Genomic DNA, 22132 nt, shown 5'->3' with positions numbered 1-22132 from the left:
ATAGTGAAAAAGTTTATGAATTTAATATTAATGTTTATAAAATTTACTATTAATTTGATTTTTTTTTATTTATTTATTTTTTTTTTTGAAAAGAAACTAAGTTGTAATTTTTCCACTTATATTTCAATAATATTACAAAATCATAAATTTTACCTCAAAAGTATCAATTTATTACTCAAATTCATTCTTATTTGAACACATATTACACCAATTTAATCTTTACTGTACAAACATATCACCCAAAAAAATCTTAGATGATATGTCTGGGACAATAGCATTTCTGATTATATTCTTGGTCTATTTTAATTTTTTTATAATAATAAAAAATATATATACAAAAACACATAGAACACTTTTATTCAAGAATTTGATTTAAGAATCAAACTCAATCTTGACACCACCAATAGTGATAGCATCAGACCCATATCTAGGGACCGAAGTCACCAGCACACTCTTATCATCTTCAGCTCCCAAGTCCTCCAACAGCTCAGTTATCCCCAACCTCAACCCAGTCCTTATCTTCTTCCCATGCTTATGTTTACGTGGCACATTCACAAAGCTTCTGGCGAACTCTGTCTTCTCCGGCCCACTCTCCGCCTTGTCTTCGTCGTTAATAAACACATCAAACTTCACAGACACATCTCTCTTCACCTCTATCCCCTCCACCACCACCACCTCTTCCTCCTCTTCCTTCTTTCTCTTACTCCGCAACTTTTTCGGCCGCTTCACCCCCACCTTCACCACCTCATCAAGCTTTCTTGGGAATACAATGGCAGCAGAATCTAGTGTCTCTATCACCATTGCTAAATCGGCCTTGTGTTGGAGAATAATTTCGGTAAATTAATTACATACGAATAAATAAAACAAATAAAAAAAATACTTACAACCTTATAGCAGATTAAACAATGGTATGAAAATGTGATTGAGGCCAGTGTATGAACACTGTGTCTTTAAGACAGAATAACGCCCTCTCCACTGGAGCATGAGATCAATGGGTGTCCTGTCTCCAGGATACAACAATCACCACACACAGAATTTGCACTAACTCTGTGTGTACAGCAAACCAGAGTATGTGCTTTGCACTTTCCCAAACTTAACCTCTAAAAATGAAATATGCAAGATGAACTGAGGAGGAGGAAGGAAATGGGAAGATCTGGAAAAAAAAAATTTATCTCTCTTGAAAAAAAAAAAAAAGGATAGAGGACAGCCTTAATATAGGCAATGGAAATGTTGTTTCGAAAAAGACATGTCTGTTGCAATTTGGAAATATGTCCTTTGCAATTTGAATACGAAATTCAAACTTTCCAGCAAACAAACTAATATCAATTCAAATAATTTGGGCCCAAGAAAATAAGTAATGGGCCTAACCCAACCCAACTTATCTAGGACCTTATATATCTTCTCCAAATTGTTCATAATTTTCTTGTGTGGAACAAAAATGTGGAACAAAAATACGCAACACCATTTTGAGAATTTTCACAAGCATGTCTAATGTTCATAAACCTCACTTGGGAGTCAATTTTCCATTCACCTATAAATAGTTTTGACTCACTAATTATATAATCTTGTTCACCATATAGTAATGAATACATTGCTACTCGGACCCTCAAAAAATGACTTGTGGGTCCTATATAATAATTAGCATAAAGTTTCCGAAACATCATAATTTAAACCATTTTTCCAACAATCCCCCACATGAATGAAATTGACGAAAAGGAAATGCAACAACATGCAACCTGAGAAAGTACAAAACTAAAAACATCCTGCATAGGATAACTAGCTTGTGGCCTTGAACCTTCCCTTGTGAGAAACTATCGGGTTTACTGGCTGATTAGTGAACATGATGTCTTGAACTGTTCTGCCATTAGTGTAAACCAAGACAACAGCTTTCACATAGTTTTGTTTTCATACACAACTTGGTTCTTTCGGTTGTGCACGTTTTGGCCCTGGGCAATACCTAGTTTTCATGAGTGCTCTAGAGAATGTAGCCTTAGCATTCTCATAGAATCGGCCCAATTCACACTCATATAGGTGATCCTCAATAAAAGTATTCTGCTATACCCTACTTGGTTTTTCAAGATATGAACTTCATTAAAAGTAAAACTTATCCTAATTCTCACTGCAGACATCACTTGTTATCATAGAAATGGGTAAAAGATTTTCCCTTTAGTGATGGCCAAGAATCATACTTAATTCGGTTGTCCCTTTGAACCTAGATCTTGGGATCTCCAGTCAGCTAGGTTGGGTTGCCATTAAGTCGGTTCTTAAGGTCAAAAGATAACATTGCGGATCCGTTAACAAAAGGTTTGACTAGAGACCAAGTTATGAGATCATCAAGGGGATCGGGATTAAAGCCTACATTCCGACAATCTTTGGCTCGATGTCCTATCTTGTTGCACACAAAGCACTTTCTGTTGAACTTTATAGATCCAATCTTAAAACTCTGACCAGCAGTTTGTTTAGAGTTTTGCTTAGTACGCTGTCTCTTTTTCTCTTGTTGTCCGTGCTCCAATATGTTAGCCTTGGCTTTGAAAACAAATCTCAAATTTCTTTTCTTTTCCTTTCTTTTCTGCCTCGCGGTTATCTTCCTCAATCCGTAACCAAACAATCAAGTCCTCTAACTTCATTTCCTTACGTTTGTGCTTCAGATAGTTCTTAAACTCTTTCCAAGACAGTGGTAGTTTCTCAATGATTGCTGCTACTTGGAAAGACTCGCTCAAACTCATTCCTTCTGCATGAATTTCATGCAAAACCAACTGAAGCTCTTGCACTTGACTAATTACGGTCTTTGAGTCCACCATCATATACTCAAGAAAATGGCCAACCACATATTTCTTGATTCCCGCATCTTCCGTTTTGTACTTTTTGTCCAAGGATTCCCACAATTCTCTAGCTGCTTGTAATGGACTATACACGTTATACAACGTGTTATCCAATCCATTCAAAATATAGTTTCAGCACAAAAAATTAGAATGCTTCCACGCCTCAACTGCAGCAATTGCTTGCCTATCAGTTTCATCCTCGCTCAAGGCGGGAACGTTCTTTTTGATAAATCTTGCCAAATTCAGAGTTGTAAGATAAAACAGCATTTTCTGCTGCCATCTCTTAAACTCTGTCCTATTGAATTTTTTCAGCTTTTCATTGTGGTTTACAGGGACAGTGGTGGGCAATGAAGTAACCATATAAGTAACCACTGGTGTTGGAACCCTGATAGATGTAGATGTCGGGTTTGTATTCCCAGCACCAATCGCAGTCTCAGTTGCCATTTCAATTTTCAACAAATCTTTTTGATTCAACAAAACAACACAAACAAATCTCTTCACAATAAGTAACTAAGATAAAAGAACCTTAGAATTCAGGAAACCAAAAACTGATAAAATAAAATAAAACAAAAGCGATGCAGACAACACCACAAACTATATATATAAAAATAAACTTATTATGTTTTGTTATACTTAACAAACAAACAAATTCAAACAATATATTAATATATGAAATATAATCTAATAAACAACCTATGATACTTAACAAATTCAAACAATATATTAATATATGAAATATAATCTAATAAACAACCTGAAGCACAATATAAATAAACCATAAAGTAGTTGAACTGGGCAAGCTACAAACAAAGTGCACCAACTAAACAAATAAATAATAGTCGTCCACATATGATGTTTCACCAACGGACATTTTTTTTTTTTTTTAAACGTTTGAAAAGAAAACAGATCAGCATAGTCAAACAAACACGATTATCATATAGATGTATATCTAATAGAAACCACAACATTAACAAAAAGTACAACCCAAAAAATACAGAATTACAATATGAAAAATAGAACAGAAAAACAGTCTAAAAACACACTTTAATTTAGAATCTGTATATATATAACAGCAAACACAAAATTATACTTAATTTTAGACAGCATAGAAAAGCGTTACGTTAAACAGAACAAACCCAGAATATATATATATATATATAAAAAAAACAGAAACAGAATGTGCTATATTAAACAGTATGATCACAAAAACTGTATAAAACCAGAAAATTAAGACTGCATTTTTAAATGGAGATCTTAATGAAGAAATCTACATGGAACAGCCATAAGGTTTTGTAGTTCTAGGGCAAGAAAAGAAAGTGTGCAAGCTTGTAAAATCTCTTTATGGTTTAAAGCAAGCTCCAAAACAAAGGCATGAAAAATTTGACAATGTTATGACGTCAAGTGGATTCAAAATAAATGAATGTGACAAATATGTTTATGTGAAAGACACAGAAAATGGATATGTCATTGTTTGCCTATATGTAGATGATTTGCTTATTATTGGTAATAATAATGAAATTATAAAAACAACAATGAAAATGTTGAACACTAAGTTTGACATGAAAGACATGGGAGTAGCAGATGTAATCTTAGGAATTAAAATTACTAGAACATCTGATGGATATGCTTTGTCTCAAGGTCATTATGTGGAAAAAATCCTCGAGAAATTTAATAAACATGATGACCGTCTTTCAAAAACCCCTGTGGATGTTAGTCTTCATTTAATGAAGAACATGGGTAAAGGTGTATCACAACTAGAGTACCCCCGAATAATTGGAAGTTTAATGTACCTCATGAATTGCACACGTCCTGACATAGCATATGATGTCAGTAAATTGAGCAGGTACACAAGTAATCCAGGGAAAGATCATTGAACAACCATAATAAGAGTACGTAGATATCTAAGATATACTTGTAATTATGGATTAAATTATACAAGATATCCAGTAGTATTGGAAGGGTACAGTGACACTAATTGAATATCTGACACTAAAGACTCTAAGTCTACTTGTGGCTATGTCTTTACCTTGGGAAGTGCTGCTGTAGACACCCCATTTTCGACCGACCTTAAGACTCAGACGTCACCAGTTGAGCGCTCGGTGATATTGCATATTGTGCTTGTTCAGAAGTTTCAGAGTCTCGGCTGCGAGCCTTGCCTCCGGACTTCCAGACTCTTTCGTGCCTTGCCTCGATTTGCGAACCAGGCTCTGTTTTCTCTGTTTTCTCTTCCCGAAGGGAGGGAGAGGTCTCAAAGATCATCTCTCAGTGGCCGTAGGCTACGTTTTGTGGTCGTAGGCCATTTTTCCCATTTGCAGCCCGATTTTCGGTTTTTCAGAGCCGACGGCCGTGTGCCTCGGTTCGGGACCGCTTAACCATCTCCGTTTGCTCTGGTTTTTGGTACACACCTTATTTACTCCCTTTTGGGGGACACTGTGGCCCGAGAGACCAACTTCGTGGTCAAACGCCACTTCCGGTGCTTAACAGCCCATTTTCAGGGCCTCGGGCTGCGCGTTTCGGTCCCCGAACCTCCATTTTGCATCCATTTTGGTTCATTTTTGGTGGAGACCTTATTTTCATAGTTAGGAAGCTTGTAGGAGGCTGGGAGGCCAACAATTGTTCCGAAAATCCAGCTTTATTCCTTCATCGCTCTCCGACGCTCGTTTTCCTCACTTAAAAGCCAAAGTTGACCACCCTAGGGCCACTTTCTTAAACCCTAGACCCCATATTTGTGATGTACACACCTGGAAGGCCACCAAAATGAGGGGACCGACCAGTAATTGTTCCTGACCCTTTTGACCCCCTCTAAAAAATGGTCTTTTCTCTCTCCTGGTTCACTTTTTTTGGGTTTCAATCACATAGTTGTGTTGTGCACACATGGGAGACCACCAATATGAGGTGGCCGACCAGTAATTTTGCTTGACCCATTTGACCCTTGGTCGGCCGGCCATGGGAGGTGGTCGGCCGACCACTTGAACCCCCAAAAACTGGCCAGCCATGACCCCCACTCCCTGTTCCTTCCAGCTGTGACCTCTTTTTCCCCCCGGATCCTGTATCCGGGGGGGTGCCCTTTTGGGGGGAAATTTGAATTCATTTCTCCCCCCTTTTTTCTCCCCTCATTTGCCTATATAACCAGCCCCTCAGCTGCATTTTGAGGGGTTACAAAATTGGTTTAAGGCCATTGCATACAACTCTCCCTCTCCCTCTCTTCCAAGCCTCAAAACACCCTTAGCCCTACACCATTTACCCTACACCTCATAGCACAAGGCCTCCATCCTCCATTCCAGAAACTTTAGGCTGCTTTACAGACTTGAAGAACTCCCAAACTTGGCTCAAAAGTTGTTGGAGCATTGGTCTACAAGGGTGAGTCACTTTCTTCCCTTTTCTAATCTTTTTTTTCTTTGTATATAAGCCTTAGTTGCTTGCATTTTTGGGCTCCGACCCTAACTGTAAATAGTCATATTTTGAGCCCTTTTTCATGTTTGATTAAGGGTCTTTCTCTGTTTGAGGCCAGAAACTATCACTTGCTTCTTTAACTCTCTTTTAGGCCTTTTTTTTGCATAGTATTTTTGGCCTGTTTGTGAGTTGTTTCTGACTTTTCCATAAACTATAAAATAGCTTTTTTTGAGCCCCTCTTCAACATTGTTGAAGGGATCTTCTCTGTTTGAGGCCAGCAACTATCACTTGCTTCTTTAACTCTTTTTTAGGCCTTATTTTTGCATAGTATTTTTGGCCTGTTTGTGAGTTGTTTCTGACTTTTACATAAACTGTAAAATAGCTTATTTTGAGCCCCTATTTAACATTGTTGAAGGGCTCTCCTCTGTTTGAGACCTCCTGCTATCACTTGCTTCTCTATCTCTCTTTTAGGCCAATTTTTGCATAGTACTTTAGGCCTATTTGTGAGCTGTTTTGAATCTTTCCATAAGCTATAAAACCTCTTGTTTTGAATCCCTCTTCAATATTGTTGAAGGGCTCTCCTCTGTTTGAGAACAGAAGCTGCCACTTGTCTCTTTATCCCTATTTTAGGCCTTTTCTTGCATGATAGTTTGGCCTTATTTGTGATTATTTTCGTGGATTGATGTAAACTGTAAAGTGCCTTGTTTTGAGCCCCTCTTCAACGTTGTTGAAGGGCTCTTTTCCATTTTGGGCCAGCTGCTGTCCCTTTGTGTCTAATCTCTCTTTTGGGGCCATTTTTGTATGATAGATTAGCCCTATTTGCATTCATTTTTGGGACTTGTTATAAACTAGAAATATGCATGTTCTGGGACTGTCTTGCATCTGTCTTCATGCTTCATGATCAAATAATGCATGTTTTGTATAGCCATAGGCCAATGCGTATGCCTAGTTTTTTGTTTCGGGGTTCATTCCATGCATCGGGTGCCATGTTTCCATGTTTCGGGATTGTTTTGCATCACATTTCAGTGCTGAAACTTGCATGTTTGTATGCCATATTTCGTGCCTTGCCATGCCTTGTTAGAGTGGCATTTGTGCCTTAGGATCGGTCCTCAGTTTGCGTGCATGTGTGCACGCATTTCGAGTGTCTCATTTTCATCTAATGGCTACTGATGTGAGTGTGGCTGAGGTCCATTCATGTTGGTATAAGTCCATTGTGCATTGTGTATGCCATTTCATTTCATAGCATTGTGTATGCTAGGCTGTATATTAGCGCATTGTGTATGCCACGTTACCTCGTGCATCGTGTATGCCATTTCATAGCATTGTGCATGCTAGGTTGTATATTAGTTGCATTCATGCATGTCATGCATATTGCATTGTGCTTGGGATAGGAGTTAGCCCGAGCACGGGAAACGAGGGACGTTTCGTACTTCGAGTGACGGAACGTGTCTCAATTCCCAGTCGCCAACACTCCGGATTACCCATGATGGAGTCTAGGCCTTATTGTGTTTATATGTGCATTCATTTCATATTGAGTCGTGCAATTCGACTCCTCGGCCATCATGCATCGATATGCGTGATTGGTGGCACGAGGATCGAGGATTACACTCCCTGAAGAGTAGTCATGCATACATATGTGAAAATGCTTTGCCATGCCCCTTTGTTGCTCTCTGTTGCAGCAAATCAGAAATCAGCAGCCTTTCGAAGCTTGGCACGCATTCCAAGAACAATTGCAAACAGAGGCAAATCAGGGCATCACAAAGGATTTTTCGACAAAAGCAACCCGAGCATTCATCATTCATCATCCAGAGCAAAGTCGAGGCAGTTCCTAGCTTGCATGCTAGTTTACTACTTTCCTAGTTTAATGTGTTAATTAATTAGGATTTTGTATTTATTCAGGACTGTATTATTTATTCATTCGGGACTGTATTATTCTTTCGGACCCTCAGCGTGAGGGCACAACTGTAATAAGTGTGCGTGTGTGTGATGTATGTCTTCCAACCCCACGTCTTTCTCTCTTTTATTTACCCGCTTATGATGGTTAGATTAGGGCATGTTTCAATTAGCATACAGTATGATAGCATGTTTGCATTCATTCATCTGTCTTGCATGCACCGGGCTCGGCGCATCATACTAACTGCATTTGTAGTTCAATTCCAAGTTGAATACATGTTAGCTGTAGCATTTCATATGCTATCTTTAGAATAGCCGAGCCTATCTTAGTTGCATTTTGCATGTGTTGCATTAGGCATTTCTGTATAATTAGGATCATGCATGGATTTCTAATTAGCTTCTGTTTTAGCTTGGAGTACTCGGTAAGTTTTATGCTTTAGCATCCTTGCATGTGTGTGAGTGACTGCCATGATAGCATGCTTACCATGAGGCTATGTGCTTATGTGATATAACTGCCTGAATGCCTGTGGGTGAAGGTTGGGTTATTTGGATTGAAACAATTCATTCACTGTGAGTTTTAAGCCCACTAGATAGTGGCAAAATCATGTTTTTCTAAGCCCACCCGAGGGTGGCAAATCCACGTCTTAGCCTACTTGCGGGTAGCACCATCAAACCATTTTCAAATAAACAAAAATGAAATATTTTGTTCCAATTCAGGCGACCCAGTCTATACTTGTATGCTGTGGGCATCACATAGTAAATCTAGGCTAATAACCGGAATAAGAACGCATAAAGTTTTCAAAAATAGATATCATGGTTAGTAGAGGCCGATCTTTGATCGGGCGAGCGGGGGTGCTCACGAAGTGACCTTCACCAATCGTACCCAAGTTCCCGAGTTGAGGCAACTTTGGTGATGACGGACACGTGGCCTTAGGCAACGAGTCAGGGTTTTCTAAATTTTCCCAAAATAAAACCTTTAGGTGGCGACTCTATATCTGGCAAAGCAGTCCATGTTTGGCACTTCTTTCAAAATCTATTTTCTTAAAACGATTTGCCAGATTTAGACTCTTTGGTTCAGATTTAGAACCGTGACAATTAGAGAGTCCTGAACTGTGGTGACCCCAATATGAACAGAACGGGAGAACGGGACTCATCCCTCCCGGGGCGTTCGGGGACGTCTACAGTTTCTGGCGACTCTGCTGGGGAGTTAGAGAACTTGACTCGAACTCATGATATCTGTTTTTGACTACACTATGTGTTTTTTTGCATTGCATGTGCATTGGTGCACCTAGGACACCGTGTTTGCCATCTGCTATTCCTGAACGGTTTGCCGGAGGCTTGCCTTGTCAAGGCATGACCATAAGGCTGACCGGTTATGGGCTCTGCCAGTATGGGAACACAAACTCCGGTTTTACCGGGGCACCCTTTTCGACCATTCGACCTAGTGCATATTCGGATCCATAGTGACCATTCCAAACTAGGACAGGTTGCTTACCCGTTTATAGGTTGTTTGAAACCGCTGCGTGCGTAGTGAAACCCTAGCTCCTGACAAAATAGGACAGGGAAAACCCTACCCTAACATAGGGGTGTTTTGGCTCTCACTTATCTGCTATGTGCTTTTAGAGTGCGTCTCTACAGGGAAATGCATGTATCAATTTATGAGTTTTGGCGACTCTGCGGGCATCAGTCAGTGTTTGAGAATCAGTTATCTGCGGGTATCAGATTCAGTCTATGGGGACAGTGATTCAGGGATAATGATCAGTGATTGAGGACAGTGTGTGTTCAGCTTACCGACCATGTGTTGTTATGCCCGGCTGTGTGTTGTGCATTTACTTTAAGCTGTTATGCTGTCCGTTTATCTGTTTATTTATTTCCTTATTGCATTATTTATCTTTTTACTAGGGCAGTTTTAGCACAATTGCTTCCGACCTAGTAGATATTCCCCAAGCACCCTGGACCAGAGGTCGCCAACTCAATCGATCCGAGGATCTGGTTGACAGACAGCCAGTGTTTCACTCTCTACCCCCAGTTATCAGACGGAGGTCAAGAAAACGCAGTGTATCCAAGCAGAGGTTGCCAGAGCAGTGAATTACCCCATCAGTAGACAGTCAGATTGAGATCCCGATTGTTGCTATAGAAATAGACATGCCAATAGTTCAGACAAATCAGGGCAGTATGGCGGTACCGACAGGAGTTGAGGAAATGATGCGTCAGATACAAAAGACCATAAGAGCCATGCAGCAGGACGCTGTTCGCCGGGATGAGTTTGCTAAACAACAGGCTGAGATCATGGCCTAGCAAGCAGAATTAATTGCCAGGCTGCAACAACAAGCCGGAGCATCTGCTTCACACCCGGTTCCTCCCCCACCAGGAATCCCAGCACCCGAAGAGGCTCCAAATGTCCAGGCAGATACGGACATACCAACAGGGCCAGCTCTGCCCCAATTCTGCCCCAGCTATCTAAGGCACCTACGCCTGTCAATCAACCGGACTCTCCCTTCGAGTTCGAGGTAGACCATACAGCACTGAAATTGAGCAAGCTCGAGAAGCTATTCAAAAAATCCCAAGGGGTAAAGGCTATCCCGGATATCGAGGACGGATATACCGATGTGGCCGTGACGCTACCGGATAGATTCAAAATGCCGCAGATCGATCGCTTTGACGGATCTAGTGATCCCATGGTCCACCTCCGGTTATTCTCAGATATATTACGACCAATGGGCCTCACCAGACCCTAAAAGCTTTCACTATTTGGCCGGACCCTGTCGGGTGTAGCCGCCATCTGGTATGCAAAGTTAGAGGATGACGTCAAGCAGAGTTGGGATGAAATGGCTGAAGCCTTTGTTGCGCAATATTCTTACAACACCCAAATTGAGATTACAACTCGTGATCTCGAAACAACAAGGTAGGAGCCCAAGGAGAGTTTCTCAGATTTCGTAACCCAGTGGAGGGTGAAGGCCTCGATGATGACTTTAAGGCCCACCGATAAAGACCAGGTCAGGATGATTGTGCGCAATCTCCAGCCAAAATTGAGGCAAAAGATGATTGTACTCCCCTTCCCCACTTTTTCAGATTTGCACGAGATGGGGGTACAGATTGAAGATGCAATGAAACAAGGTCTGATCGACCAAGATAGGGAGCAACCAAGGAGGAGTTTCAACCGTAACAACAATGCAGGCCCGAGTGGCGCTGCAACTGCAAGAGCTTCAGAGGTGAGCATGGTCACCACCATTCCCCCTCTCCTTCCAAGACCCATGGCAGCCACGCCCTTCTCCGGTGCATCCGGAAGCAACACACAAACCACCAAATACCAACCTAGAGGCCAAAGAACCTTCACACCCTTATACATGCCCCTGTCCAAAGCTCTAGGGGTATTAATTAGGAAAAAGCATTTGAAGCCCCTGGAGCCGAGGCCACTACCAAATCCACTCCCTCCCTCTCATGACCCAGCAAAATACTGCGCGTATCACCAACAACACGGTCACGACACCGAACGTTGTTTTAGATTGCGTCACGAGATCCAGGATCTTATTAACAAGCAGGTGATTGCGCCTCCCAATAAACCCAATGTCACAAACAATCCTCTCCCACCGCATAACCAAGCTCCCCCTCCCAATAGAATCAATTTCATCCAAACTGGGGTCGCATCTTACGATCCTAGTATCTATATCACCCCATCCCACCTGCCCAAGCCGGAGGTGTTCCTTCCTGACTGCACTAACTCTTTGTGCATGTTGGACATCTCCACAACCCAACCAGAGCCGACGGTGGTGACCATCGAAGATGGGGCAAGGCAGACTTCAGAAAAGAATGGAATTGTTGAGTCTGGAATTGAACAGTCTGAGAGTTTTGCTAGGGAAGCCTACGATCCAAGCGAGTACATCTTGTCAACAGGACAGATTGGGCTGGGTATAGAATTGCCAAAGAAGGAAGAGCTGTGTGTGATCCAGGGGAATGGATTTGAGCAAGGGGCAAATGATCTAACGGCTATGGAGGAGGACTTTGCTAACCTACAGTTTTTCGATGACCAAGAATCAGGGGGCGCGACGGTCAACTGGTTTGATTATGAGGAATCGGCAGAGACCACTGGATGGCTGGATGATCAACCAGATGTGGTGGAAGAGGCCCAACCAGAACAGGACCCAGCAGGGGCAAGAGTATCAATTGTGGCCGGAAGGGCCGGAAGTCAGATTACATTGCCGGAGAGCGCCGGTACGAAGAATTTTGCTCGGGACTTGAGCATTGTGGATGCACAGAAAGTTGAACAACAAACCACACTAACACAGGCGGAACAAGAAAAGTTTTGGGATTCCGAGAGAATCAGGAAAGCAAAAGCCCATGAAGAGGCCGAGGGTGCTGTAGGCACAAGAATAGAAGATGCTGCGGGCATGTGGACTGAAAGTACAGAGAGTACAAACATATCGGGACCGGACAGGTGTCTGTCGGCCGCCGACGGAATATGGTGGGAAGACGATGATTTATGTCTTGCCCACACAGATGAGGATTGGGGAGGTAACCAGCCAGATGACACCTGGTATGTCGAAGAGGTCGACCATATGACGAGAAGCGGGCGGTATTTCAAGCCCCCGCACCTGGACCAGCCAGAGGCATCTAGGAAGGATAAAGAAGCTGAGAAACAGAAGGAGAAGCAGCTTAAAGAGGAGGCTGTACTGAAACAGTTAAAGAAAATACAAGCAGACATCTCTATCTGGGGACTGCTTATGGAATCACGAGTGCACAGGCAGGCTGTCCTTTCAGCCATGGACAAGGCCAAGCTTTCTATAGATACCACACCAGAGCAGTTAGTTGGATTGGTTTTTCCGGGAGAAGATTCCCCGATGTTGACCTTTTCTGACAAAGAACTACCGCCTGAGGGCCAAAATCATAACAAACCCCTTTACATTTCCGTGGAATGTAGAGACAAATGAGTGCCAGTGGTTCTTATCGACACGGGATCCGCCATTAACGTGTGCCCGTCAAGGATAGCGTATGCGATCGGGTTGAAGCCCGCAGACTTCGTGCCGACTACTCAAGTGATCAGAGCCTACGATAACACAAGTAGGGAGGTGATGGGGACTGTCAAAATTCAGACTCAGGACAACACAACATTGAATTCCATGTCTTGGACGTTCCCGTAACCTTTAACCTACTTTTGGGGCAACCGTTGTTGCACCAGGTCAAGGCAGTCTCTTCCACTTTGCATCAAATGTTGAAGTACCCTCATGGGAAAGGGGTAGCTATTGTTTTCGAGAATTCATCAATCCATCCACCGCCGGAAGTGTCTACACCAGTCTTGGAAATCGAGCACGGCATGGAAGATTTGTTCTTATCAGGGTTTACTTTGGCTGAAGCCCGGGTTGTACAGAATATCATGGACGTTAATGAGGGAGTATATGTCAGTGTTCAATCTGTATACCTCATGAACAAGCTTCAACACATCCCCGGGATGGGATTAGGAAGGAGCGGCCGGAAGGGCATCACAGCATTGGCCGAAGTGCCACACAACCCTCATACCTTTGGCTTGGGATATTTGCCCACCAAAGAGGACTGGGTGAGGAAGGGAAAGGACATGGCTGGAAGAGCCAGAGCAAAGCAGGCCGGGAAGCCTTTTGAGCTGATGCATAGCCCCATTCAAGGTACCCTAAACGGACGCTTCGTCCGGGAGGGGGAAGACTTTCCATTTTGCGGCTTCCCAGAGCCGTGGCTGAACACGGAGAGGAAACGCGTGCCGGGGTTTGAAATTTTCTTTGACCTGCAGTTATCCGGGGATAACGTTGCCGAAGAGCAGACAGACCCATTAGCTGAGGTTGAGTAGTATAAGAAAGTACAGTCTGAGGACACCGAACTTGAAATGGGGGTAGCACTGGCATGTCTACTTTCAGATCCTCCGATCAACCAGGAGTGCTTGGGGGATAACTTCTCGGTATGCGTGATCAGGAATGGAACGGTTGCGGGCCCGCCAGCAACTATTTTGGATGCATCTATCGCACCCTCTCTCATTTGGCAGTATGAAGAGGGATTTTTGTCCAGCAGTACCGAGTCAGGTAGTGAGCTGGAATCTGATTCCACCGAGTCTTGTGAGTCGGAATCAGGTTCCAGCTCGACTGAGTCTGAGTCTGGTAATCCTGGGGATGATAACCCTGATGCCACAATCTTGTCCAGGTCATCTTTTTCTTTCTCTTTTGAGTCTGTTGTAACCGAGGAATCGGACGATTTGGATGTGCTTAATGAGAATAAAATAGTTGTGATTTCTGAGTACTTTTCTGTGCCCTTGATTTATTGCATTAATTCAGACTTTCAAAATTTTGATGAAAACGACGAGGACGAAGTTCTTCCGGTTTTGCAACGCTTAATTGAACAAGAGCAGGAAAGATTTGTTAAACCCCTGGTTAATGAAATCACTACAGTAAATATTGGTACTGAGGAGGACCCGCGGCTGGTCCACATCGGGTCCACGTTGTCTTCAGAGGAACGCGAGCGCTTAGTCGCTTTATTAAAAGATTTCAAAGATGTTTTTGCGTGGTCCTACGAAGACATGCCTGGAATCGATCCTGAGATTGTACAGCACCGGATCCCTCTTGACCCCGAGGCCCGACCCGTCAAACAGAAACTCAGGAGGATCTACCCCGACTGGGCTCTCAAGATTAAGGAAGAGGTCACCAAGCAAATCGACGCAGGCTTCCTGCTGGTATCCGAATACCCGACTTGGTTGGCCAACATCGTCCCAGTGCCAAAGAAGGATGGCAGGATCCGAGTGTGTGTGGATTTCAGGGATTTGAACAGAGCTAGTCCGAAGGATGACTTTCCCTTGTCGCATATTGATGAGTTGGTGGATTTCACAGCGGGGCATGCTTTGCTTTCATTCATGGATGGCTTTTCAGGTTACAATCAGATAGTGATGGCACCAGAAGACAGGGGACTACTTTCACCACCTCGTGGGGGACTTACTGCTACAGAGTGATGCCGTTTGGGTTAAAGAATGCTGGAACTACATATCAACGGGCCGCGACTACAATATTGCATGATATGATCCACAAAGAGGTCGAGGTGTATGTGGACGACATGATTGTCAAGTCCAAAGAAAGAGGAGGCCACTACACCGCCTTGCAAAAGTTCTTTCGAAGGATCAGAGAATTTCGGTTGCGGCTAAATCCTCAGAAGTGTACGTTCGGTGTTACAGCGGGAAAAATGCTGGGATTTCTTATTACACAAAGGGGCTTTGAGGTCGACCTTTCAAAGTTGAAGGCCATCTTAGAAATGCCACCACCAAGGACTGAAAAGGAGGTGCGAGGCTTTCTAGGTAAAGTGCAATTCATAAGACGGTTTATCTCAAAATTAACCTTGACTTGTGAACCACTTTTTGGTCTCCTAAAGAAAGGCTAGAAATTCCAATGGGACGGCCGGTGCCAAGCTGCTTTCGAACAGATCAAGGAGTATTTACAGAACCCGCCCGTATTGTCACCGCCAGAGCCGGGGAAACCGTTGATATTATACCTTTCAGTAACCGAGACCACAATGGGCTGTATGCTCGCGCAAGAGTCAGAGGACAAGGTGGAGAGAGCCATCTACTATCTGAGCAAGAAGATGCTAGAGTATGAGACTCGCTATACGCCATTGGAGAAGGCTTGCTTAGCTTTGGTATGGGCTACCAGGAAGCTGCGGCACTACCTGTTAGCTCACTCCGTAATGTTGGTTTCACGACTTGATCCCATCAAATATCTTTTCGAGAAACCGGCACTTACGGGTAGGCTAGCTCGTTGGTTGTTGTTGCTCTCCGAATTCGACCTGAAATACGTGACACGCAAGTCAGTCAAGGGAAGAGCAGTGGCAGAGTTCGTAGCCGATCATCCAGTGGAAGGAGGTGAAGCAATTGAATACTTATTCCCAGATGAAGCCATTTTTCACATCGACGACGAGTATTGGACGATGTACTTTGACAGAGCATCAAATCAATACGGGTATGGGATAGGAGTGTTGCTGATAGCACCCGACAATTCTCGTATCCCTCTAGCCTTCAAACTCCGGTTCAAAGTCTCGAACAACGAAGCTGAATATGAGGCATGCATTTCCGATCTAGAAGCAGCCCTAGAACTAGGGGCAAGACGGTTGGACGTCATCAGGGACTCGAACCTTGTTGTGTCTCAAGCAAAAGGAGACTGGAAAGTCAAAGAAAAAAAGATGATGATGTATCACCAGACCTTGGACTTGTTAATTCCTCAGTTTGAAAAGCTAAACTTTGCTCATTTTCCAAGAGAGAACAACTGGTTCGCAAATTCTTTAACAACTCTATCTTCCATGATAGACATCCCGTTTGGAGTCCGGATGCATCCAGTCGTCATTGACCATAAATTTGCGCCAGCCTATGAGTCGATTGCTGCTATAGATGAGGTTCAGGACGAAAACCCCTGGTATTACGACATTTGGAACTTCTTGGAGAAGGAAGCATATCCGCTAGGGGTAAATGCCAAGGATAAGAGGGCGATCAGGAGAATGGCCGTTCAGTTCATCATCTGTGGGGTTAAGTTGTATAAGAAAGGTCACCTGGGAATGCATAAGCTGTGTGTTGAGCCGAGGAATCGAAGCCCTTGATGGAGGCCATCCATGGAGGAGAATGCGGTGCACATATGAACGGAGTAATGCCAGCATGGAAGATCCTCAGACAGGGTTACTACTGGTCCACCATGGAGGAGGATTGTATCGGTTTTGTTCGGCGATGCCACAAATGTCAGATTCATGTAAACCGCATGAACATCCCGCCGTCAAAGCTGTACAACATGACTTCGCCATGGCCATTTTCAGTTTGGGGAATTGATGTGATCGGGGCTGTCACTCCAAAAGGGTCGAATGGGCATGAGTTCATCCTGGTCGCGATAGATTACTTTACAAAGTGGGTCGAGGCCCAATCGTATGCAATGTTGAAAGCGTCGCACGTTGCAAAATTTATCAGAAACAACATCATCTATCGCTACGGGGTCCCAAACGAGGTCATTTCAGATAATGGTTCCCACTTTAAGAAGGAAGCGATTGACTTGTTGGAGAAATATAACATGGCTTTTCATAAGTCATCCACATACCGGCCGCAAACCAACGGAGCGGTCGAGGCCGCCAACAAGAATATCAAACACATACTGCAGAAGATGGTGGAAACCTACCGGGATTGGCCAAATAAGCTGCCATTTGCTCTGTGGGGCTACAGGACTTCAATTAGAACTTCTACCGGAGCGACTCCGTATTCATTGGTTTATGGGATGGAGGTCGTTCTACCTATCGAGATTGAGGTTCCGTCGTTGCGAGTGTTGGCTGAATGTCAAATAGCCGAAGCAGATTGGCAGCAGAGCAGGTTTGAGGAACTCATGCTCTTCGATGAGAGAAGACTGAAAGCACTGTACCATGTTCAAGGTTATCAGCGCAGAATTGCCGGGCTTTCAACAAGAAAGTTAAGTCCAGGAATCTAAAGGAATGAGATTTGGTGCTCAAGGACAACCGAGCTCCCATCCACGACCCAAGGGGCAAGTTCAGACCCAATTGAACTGGTCCCTACATCATTAAAGCTATCTGGTCAGGTGGAGCTGTGGTTCTGATGGACCTAGATGGCCTAGAATTTTCAAAACCGATCAACATGGACAAGTTGAAGAAATATTACCCCTGAGAGGCTCGCTAGGCCGAAAACCCGAAAGGGCGATCTAGGCAAAAGTTAGAGCATTGAAAAATTAGAAAACATAAAAACTGAGCTCGCAAGGTTGAAAACCCGCAAAGGGCGACCTTGGCAAAAGTTAGAGCGTAAAAGGAGAGAGAAAATACTCGAGTGAACCTAAGCCAGAACTACATAAGGCTTGATTCCCATATTCGGGATACGTAGGCAACTTCATCCTGAAATTCAGCCATAAACTTTTCCCCGATCAACTTTGTCCATTTGATCATCTCAGTCATCTTTGTCCATCAGCATTTAAGGGCTTCCATTGGAATCTCCGGTGCAATGCTATTCAGACTAGGGGCAACTTTCCGTTGCCATGCAGTGCCGCAGTGCTCTTCAGACTAGGGGCAACTTTCCAGTTGTAGGGATCCGGGGTTGTGCATCTCAATGACAGATCTCAGGCGTGTCCAGTTCTAATCCATATCGAAAACGGCTTTGAAAAGTTTTAATAAAAGTTGACTTTGTCCAAATTAATCTTTCTACAACTAAGACCATTTTTGGACTAAAGCGGAAAATTTTCAATACCACAACCTTCAATTTCATTGATTTCAATACAGAGTTCTCTTGCTCTTTCATACAATTAAAGTTGCTTTTTATTACATTCATAAAGAAAACTTGAAAGTACTAATAAAACAATAAGTCCAGGGCATAGTCAAGTCAGGTGTCCCTGCGCCTCCTCCCAGAGCTGGTCGAAGCCTCTGATGCCAAGCTGGACCCGATCTGTGCCTCTTTATTGAGCCAATCCAAGCACTCGTCAGACAAAGTGCAACTGAAAGTAGGAGCGGGGGCCAGGAGTTCTCTCGTCCTCCATGCTGTGGCATATCGGGCAAGCTGTGCACCTCGAACTGGGAAGGCAGCCGGATACTCTATCCCCTTTGGCGAGCAAGTCTGATCATGACCAAACTGGCGTTGGAACCAGAACGGAAAGTAGAATACACAGTGAGTCAGACCAACCAACTGGATCCCGGTCTGCCGGAACATACTATAGCTCATTGCCGGGAGATTAAGCCAAGGGCAGCGCCAGGCGATGCGATCTGCAGACAAATTGCACATCAAGTCGAACCACCATCCCTCATCAAAGGCATCGACTAGGCGTTGCCGGAAGATGTAGCCGCGAGCTGAGTAGGCTGGGCAAGAGTCCACAACTTGCAATTTATCCATCAACCATACCTGGGAAGGAATGAAAAATGAGAGAATAAAGAATAGAGAGATGTACGATGAGAGAAAAGTAAGACAAGGGTTTTGTGAGAAAAATCGAGCCTGAGGGCCAAGTGATGTGAGCATTACAAATGTGAGATTGGGTGGGAAACATTACCTACAGCGGTAGTGGACTCCCCGCAAATCTGATCGTCTCCCGGCGATGGAAAGCATCCAAGCCCATCAGCGTCTCAGCCAGTGTCATCGCAATACAACTCTTTCCATCCTTCAAGCCTCGAGCAACTTCAATCAAGCGAACGCTAGGTCCACCAAAGCCTGACACAAGCAGAAAGTGAGATAGCATACATAAGCAAAGGGCATGTTGTCGGAAACCTTGCTAATGATGGTCGCTACGGTCACCGGCGTCAGAAAAGCGATAAATCAACCCGAGGATGTCCAGTTCCCCATTACAGGTCAGAGACTGAGCATCATGCGTGGTGAGTCCACACATCTGCCCTAAAGCTTGGACGTGGTCAAAGCGAAACTGAGGCAAGATCTCTTTGCAACTTTCGGATTCCATCAAAGCTTGAAAATCTTCGAAAGTTGGACATACCTCTTACCCGCCGAAGCTAAAGACATGAGTTACCGGGTTCCAAAACCTTGCCGCGGCATGAAGAAAGGGAAGGTGTAGCGGAGTACGGCTCAGCGTGAATAATGCATTCAAGCCAAAACCCCGGAAGTTCAACTTTTCCGAACCGTCTAGAAAAGCAATCCAAGCTGTGAGACTTTCGACAAGAAACGCTTCCATTTTGGTGCAAAACTGAGATGAAATGAATGAGCCACGGAGCTGGGGCTTTTAAAGGGGATAAAGCACTGTTCGAAGGGACACGTGTCGAAAAACTGGTGGTGCCTGAGCAAAATGGCCGGCCGGCCACCTTTTCTGGTAGGCCGGCCACCTCTCCCCCTCTCAAATGCAAAAGCTGGTTGGCCAGCTCCCAAAAATGGCCGGCCATACTGCAATTTGTGTATTTGGTCCTGTTCTACCCTTTTAGAAGAAAGTCCCTAGCGTTTCCATATACCGGGAGTATTGAAAGCGCGAGTTTTCCTCAGTTTTGGATGCATCCTGTCGCCCAAATCGTCCGAAATACACTTTATTTATAGAGCTGTTGTTTTGTTTATAAAGTTGTTGTTTTGTTTATCGAGTTGTTGTTTTGCTTATCGAGTTGTTGTTTTGTTGGTCGAGCTGTTTTGTTTACCGAGTCTTGTGCATTTGAGTTGTTACTCTTTGTTTGTCAATTCTGTTGTGTTTTACTTATCGAGTTGTAAACTTGCTGAGGTTTTTGTTGTTTCTCAGTAAGATTGGGTTATTTTGTTTATCGTGTCGGTTCGCTACCTAACTTGGCACATACACAATGCACATTTACCGTTCAAATCTCATTTTTGTGCAAAATGACGCGATGCGATGCTGAGAACATAAAGTACAACACTTTTTTTCAAAAAAAAGTTGTTTCATTCCATCATGCTTCCTTTGTTACAACATTTTACAGCAAAGGTACAAGTTTTACAGAAAATAAAACTACCTAATAATGTACAATGTGCTAACAACTACTAGTAAAAAAGATAAATAAAGCAGGAAACAGCTGCATCAATGCTCTCAAGAGCAGGAATAAGAGGCCCTCTTCGTCCTCTTCTGCGGAACAGGCTGTGCACCACCGGCACCATCTGAGTCAGAGCTGTCATCCTCAGGATCCTCCTCAGCTTCCTCTCCACTCCTAGAACCAGGGTCGGAACCCTCCTCTCTGTCAGCAGAAGTCTCTGACTGACGATCTGTAGCCTCCTCCTCCTCCTCCTCCTCCTCCTCCTCCTCCTCATCGGGCTCCTCCTCTACGATGTGTGCCCTGCGTCTGCGGGACGACTCCCCTTTCCCGACCCCGCGAAAAGGCTGAGATGGCCCGGCTCCCTGAGAAGGTCGAGAGGGCCCGGTCTGTGGCGGATATACTAGAGGCATCTGAAAATGAAAAGTACAATTTGAATACATCAGCTCAAAATGTGTGTATCAGATACAGATGCAAGCAAACTACATGAAATGAGGGTGCATGCAGATACAGTATATGAAAGTGGTGTGTATCAGATGTGTTCTACACAGGCAACCTACTAATGCAGTGAAATGATCAAGTGCAGCATGTCATCGGAAGTATGATAAATGCGAGAAAACTAAAGAGTACCTGGAAACCCATGACGGACAACTGCGCCTCTCTCCGCAAGACCATGCCCTCAAGTGAGGCCACCAATCTGATCACCCCCTCCATGTACTCTCTGGATGGCTGCAGATACAAGCTCAAATCATCAATGAATAAAGGAATGTCTAAGTATTTGAATGATAGAAGGCAGTGGGGCATACCGGCGGTGAGTCGGGATCAATGACATATCGATGATCAGGCATGGGAGGCTCTATCGGAATCGGGTAGGAGGTCCTGTATTGCCATCCTGTCAACTCGGTCGGCATGTCTGGCCATCCAGCATGATAATGAGTCGGAGGAATCGGGGGGACCAGTCCAACCCTTCCTCTCGATGTGCCAGCCCTGCTAGTAGAAGAGGCGCCTACAGCCCGAGCTCGACCCAAAGACGGCATGTCAGTAGACCTCCTCGAGGGAATACGGGCACCTGTCAACGGGGGTATCAAGTAGGTGTGACGGTAGGTCGCGTACTCCCCGTCCTCTATATGCAGCAGTGCATCAGTGCCCAGCCTAGCGTCAATGACACCCTGAGGAGTAAGCCCATCAGCGAGCCGCATATCGTCTAAAGGTGCTGAAGGAACACTCGGCTCAGGAAAGCCCATAGTCTGACGAAGGAAGCGTTCCCCCAGGAACCAAGCCCTACCAACTAGCCCCTCGAACAAGATCCTGTACCGGGAAGAGCCCTATCCTCCGGCAAACTGGAATCGAAGGTCCCCACCCAGAGGCAACCAAGGCTGCCAGGTAATCTGCGGGTAACCAATGCATGGGCTGATCAGAAATGATAGATACACGGAATAAACCAAAGATGAAAAAATTGGGAATTGGGAGTTTTGGATTACCTCTGATGGCTGCACCGTATCGAAGTACTGCCGTAGGAAGAGAAGAGTCTCCCGGGGCCGCGGCCGGTATTGGCCCTCGAAAACAAGAGAGTAAGGGGTCACAAGGGGCGCCTCCAC

The 22132-nt window shown here is 44.3% G+C and overlaps 1 pseudogene; it reads right to left on the bottom strand.

The window, feature by feature from the left end:
* Window positions 1–372: 372 nt before the first annotated feature.
* LOC114277114 (polyphenol oxidase, chloroplastic-like) overlaps window positions 373–22132 on the bottom strand; it is a 38456-nt pseudogene continuing 16696 nt past the window's right edge.

This window comes from Camellia sinensis, chromosome 9, assembly GCF_055761805.1.
Source record: "Camellia sinensis isolate YWXY chromosome 9, ASM5576180v1, whole genome shotgun sequence".
Classification (NCBI taxonomy): domain Eukaryota; kingdom Viridiplantae; phylum Streptophyta; class Magnoliopsida; order Ericales; family Theaceae; genus Camellia; species Camellia sinensis.
This window is presented reverse-complemented; position numbering and strand designations above follow the sequence as displayed.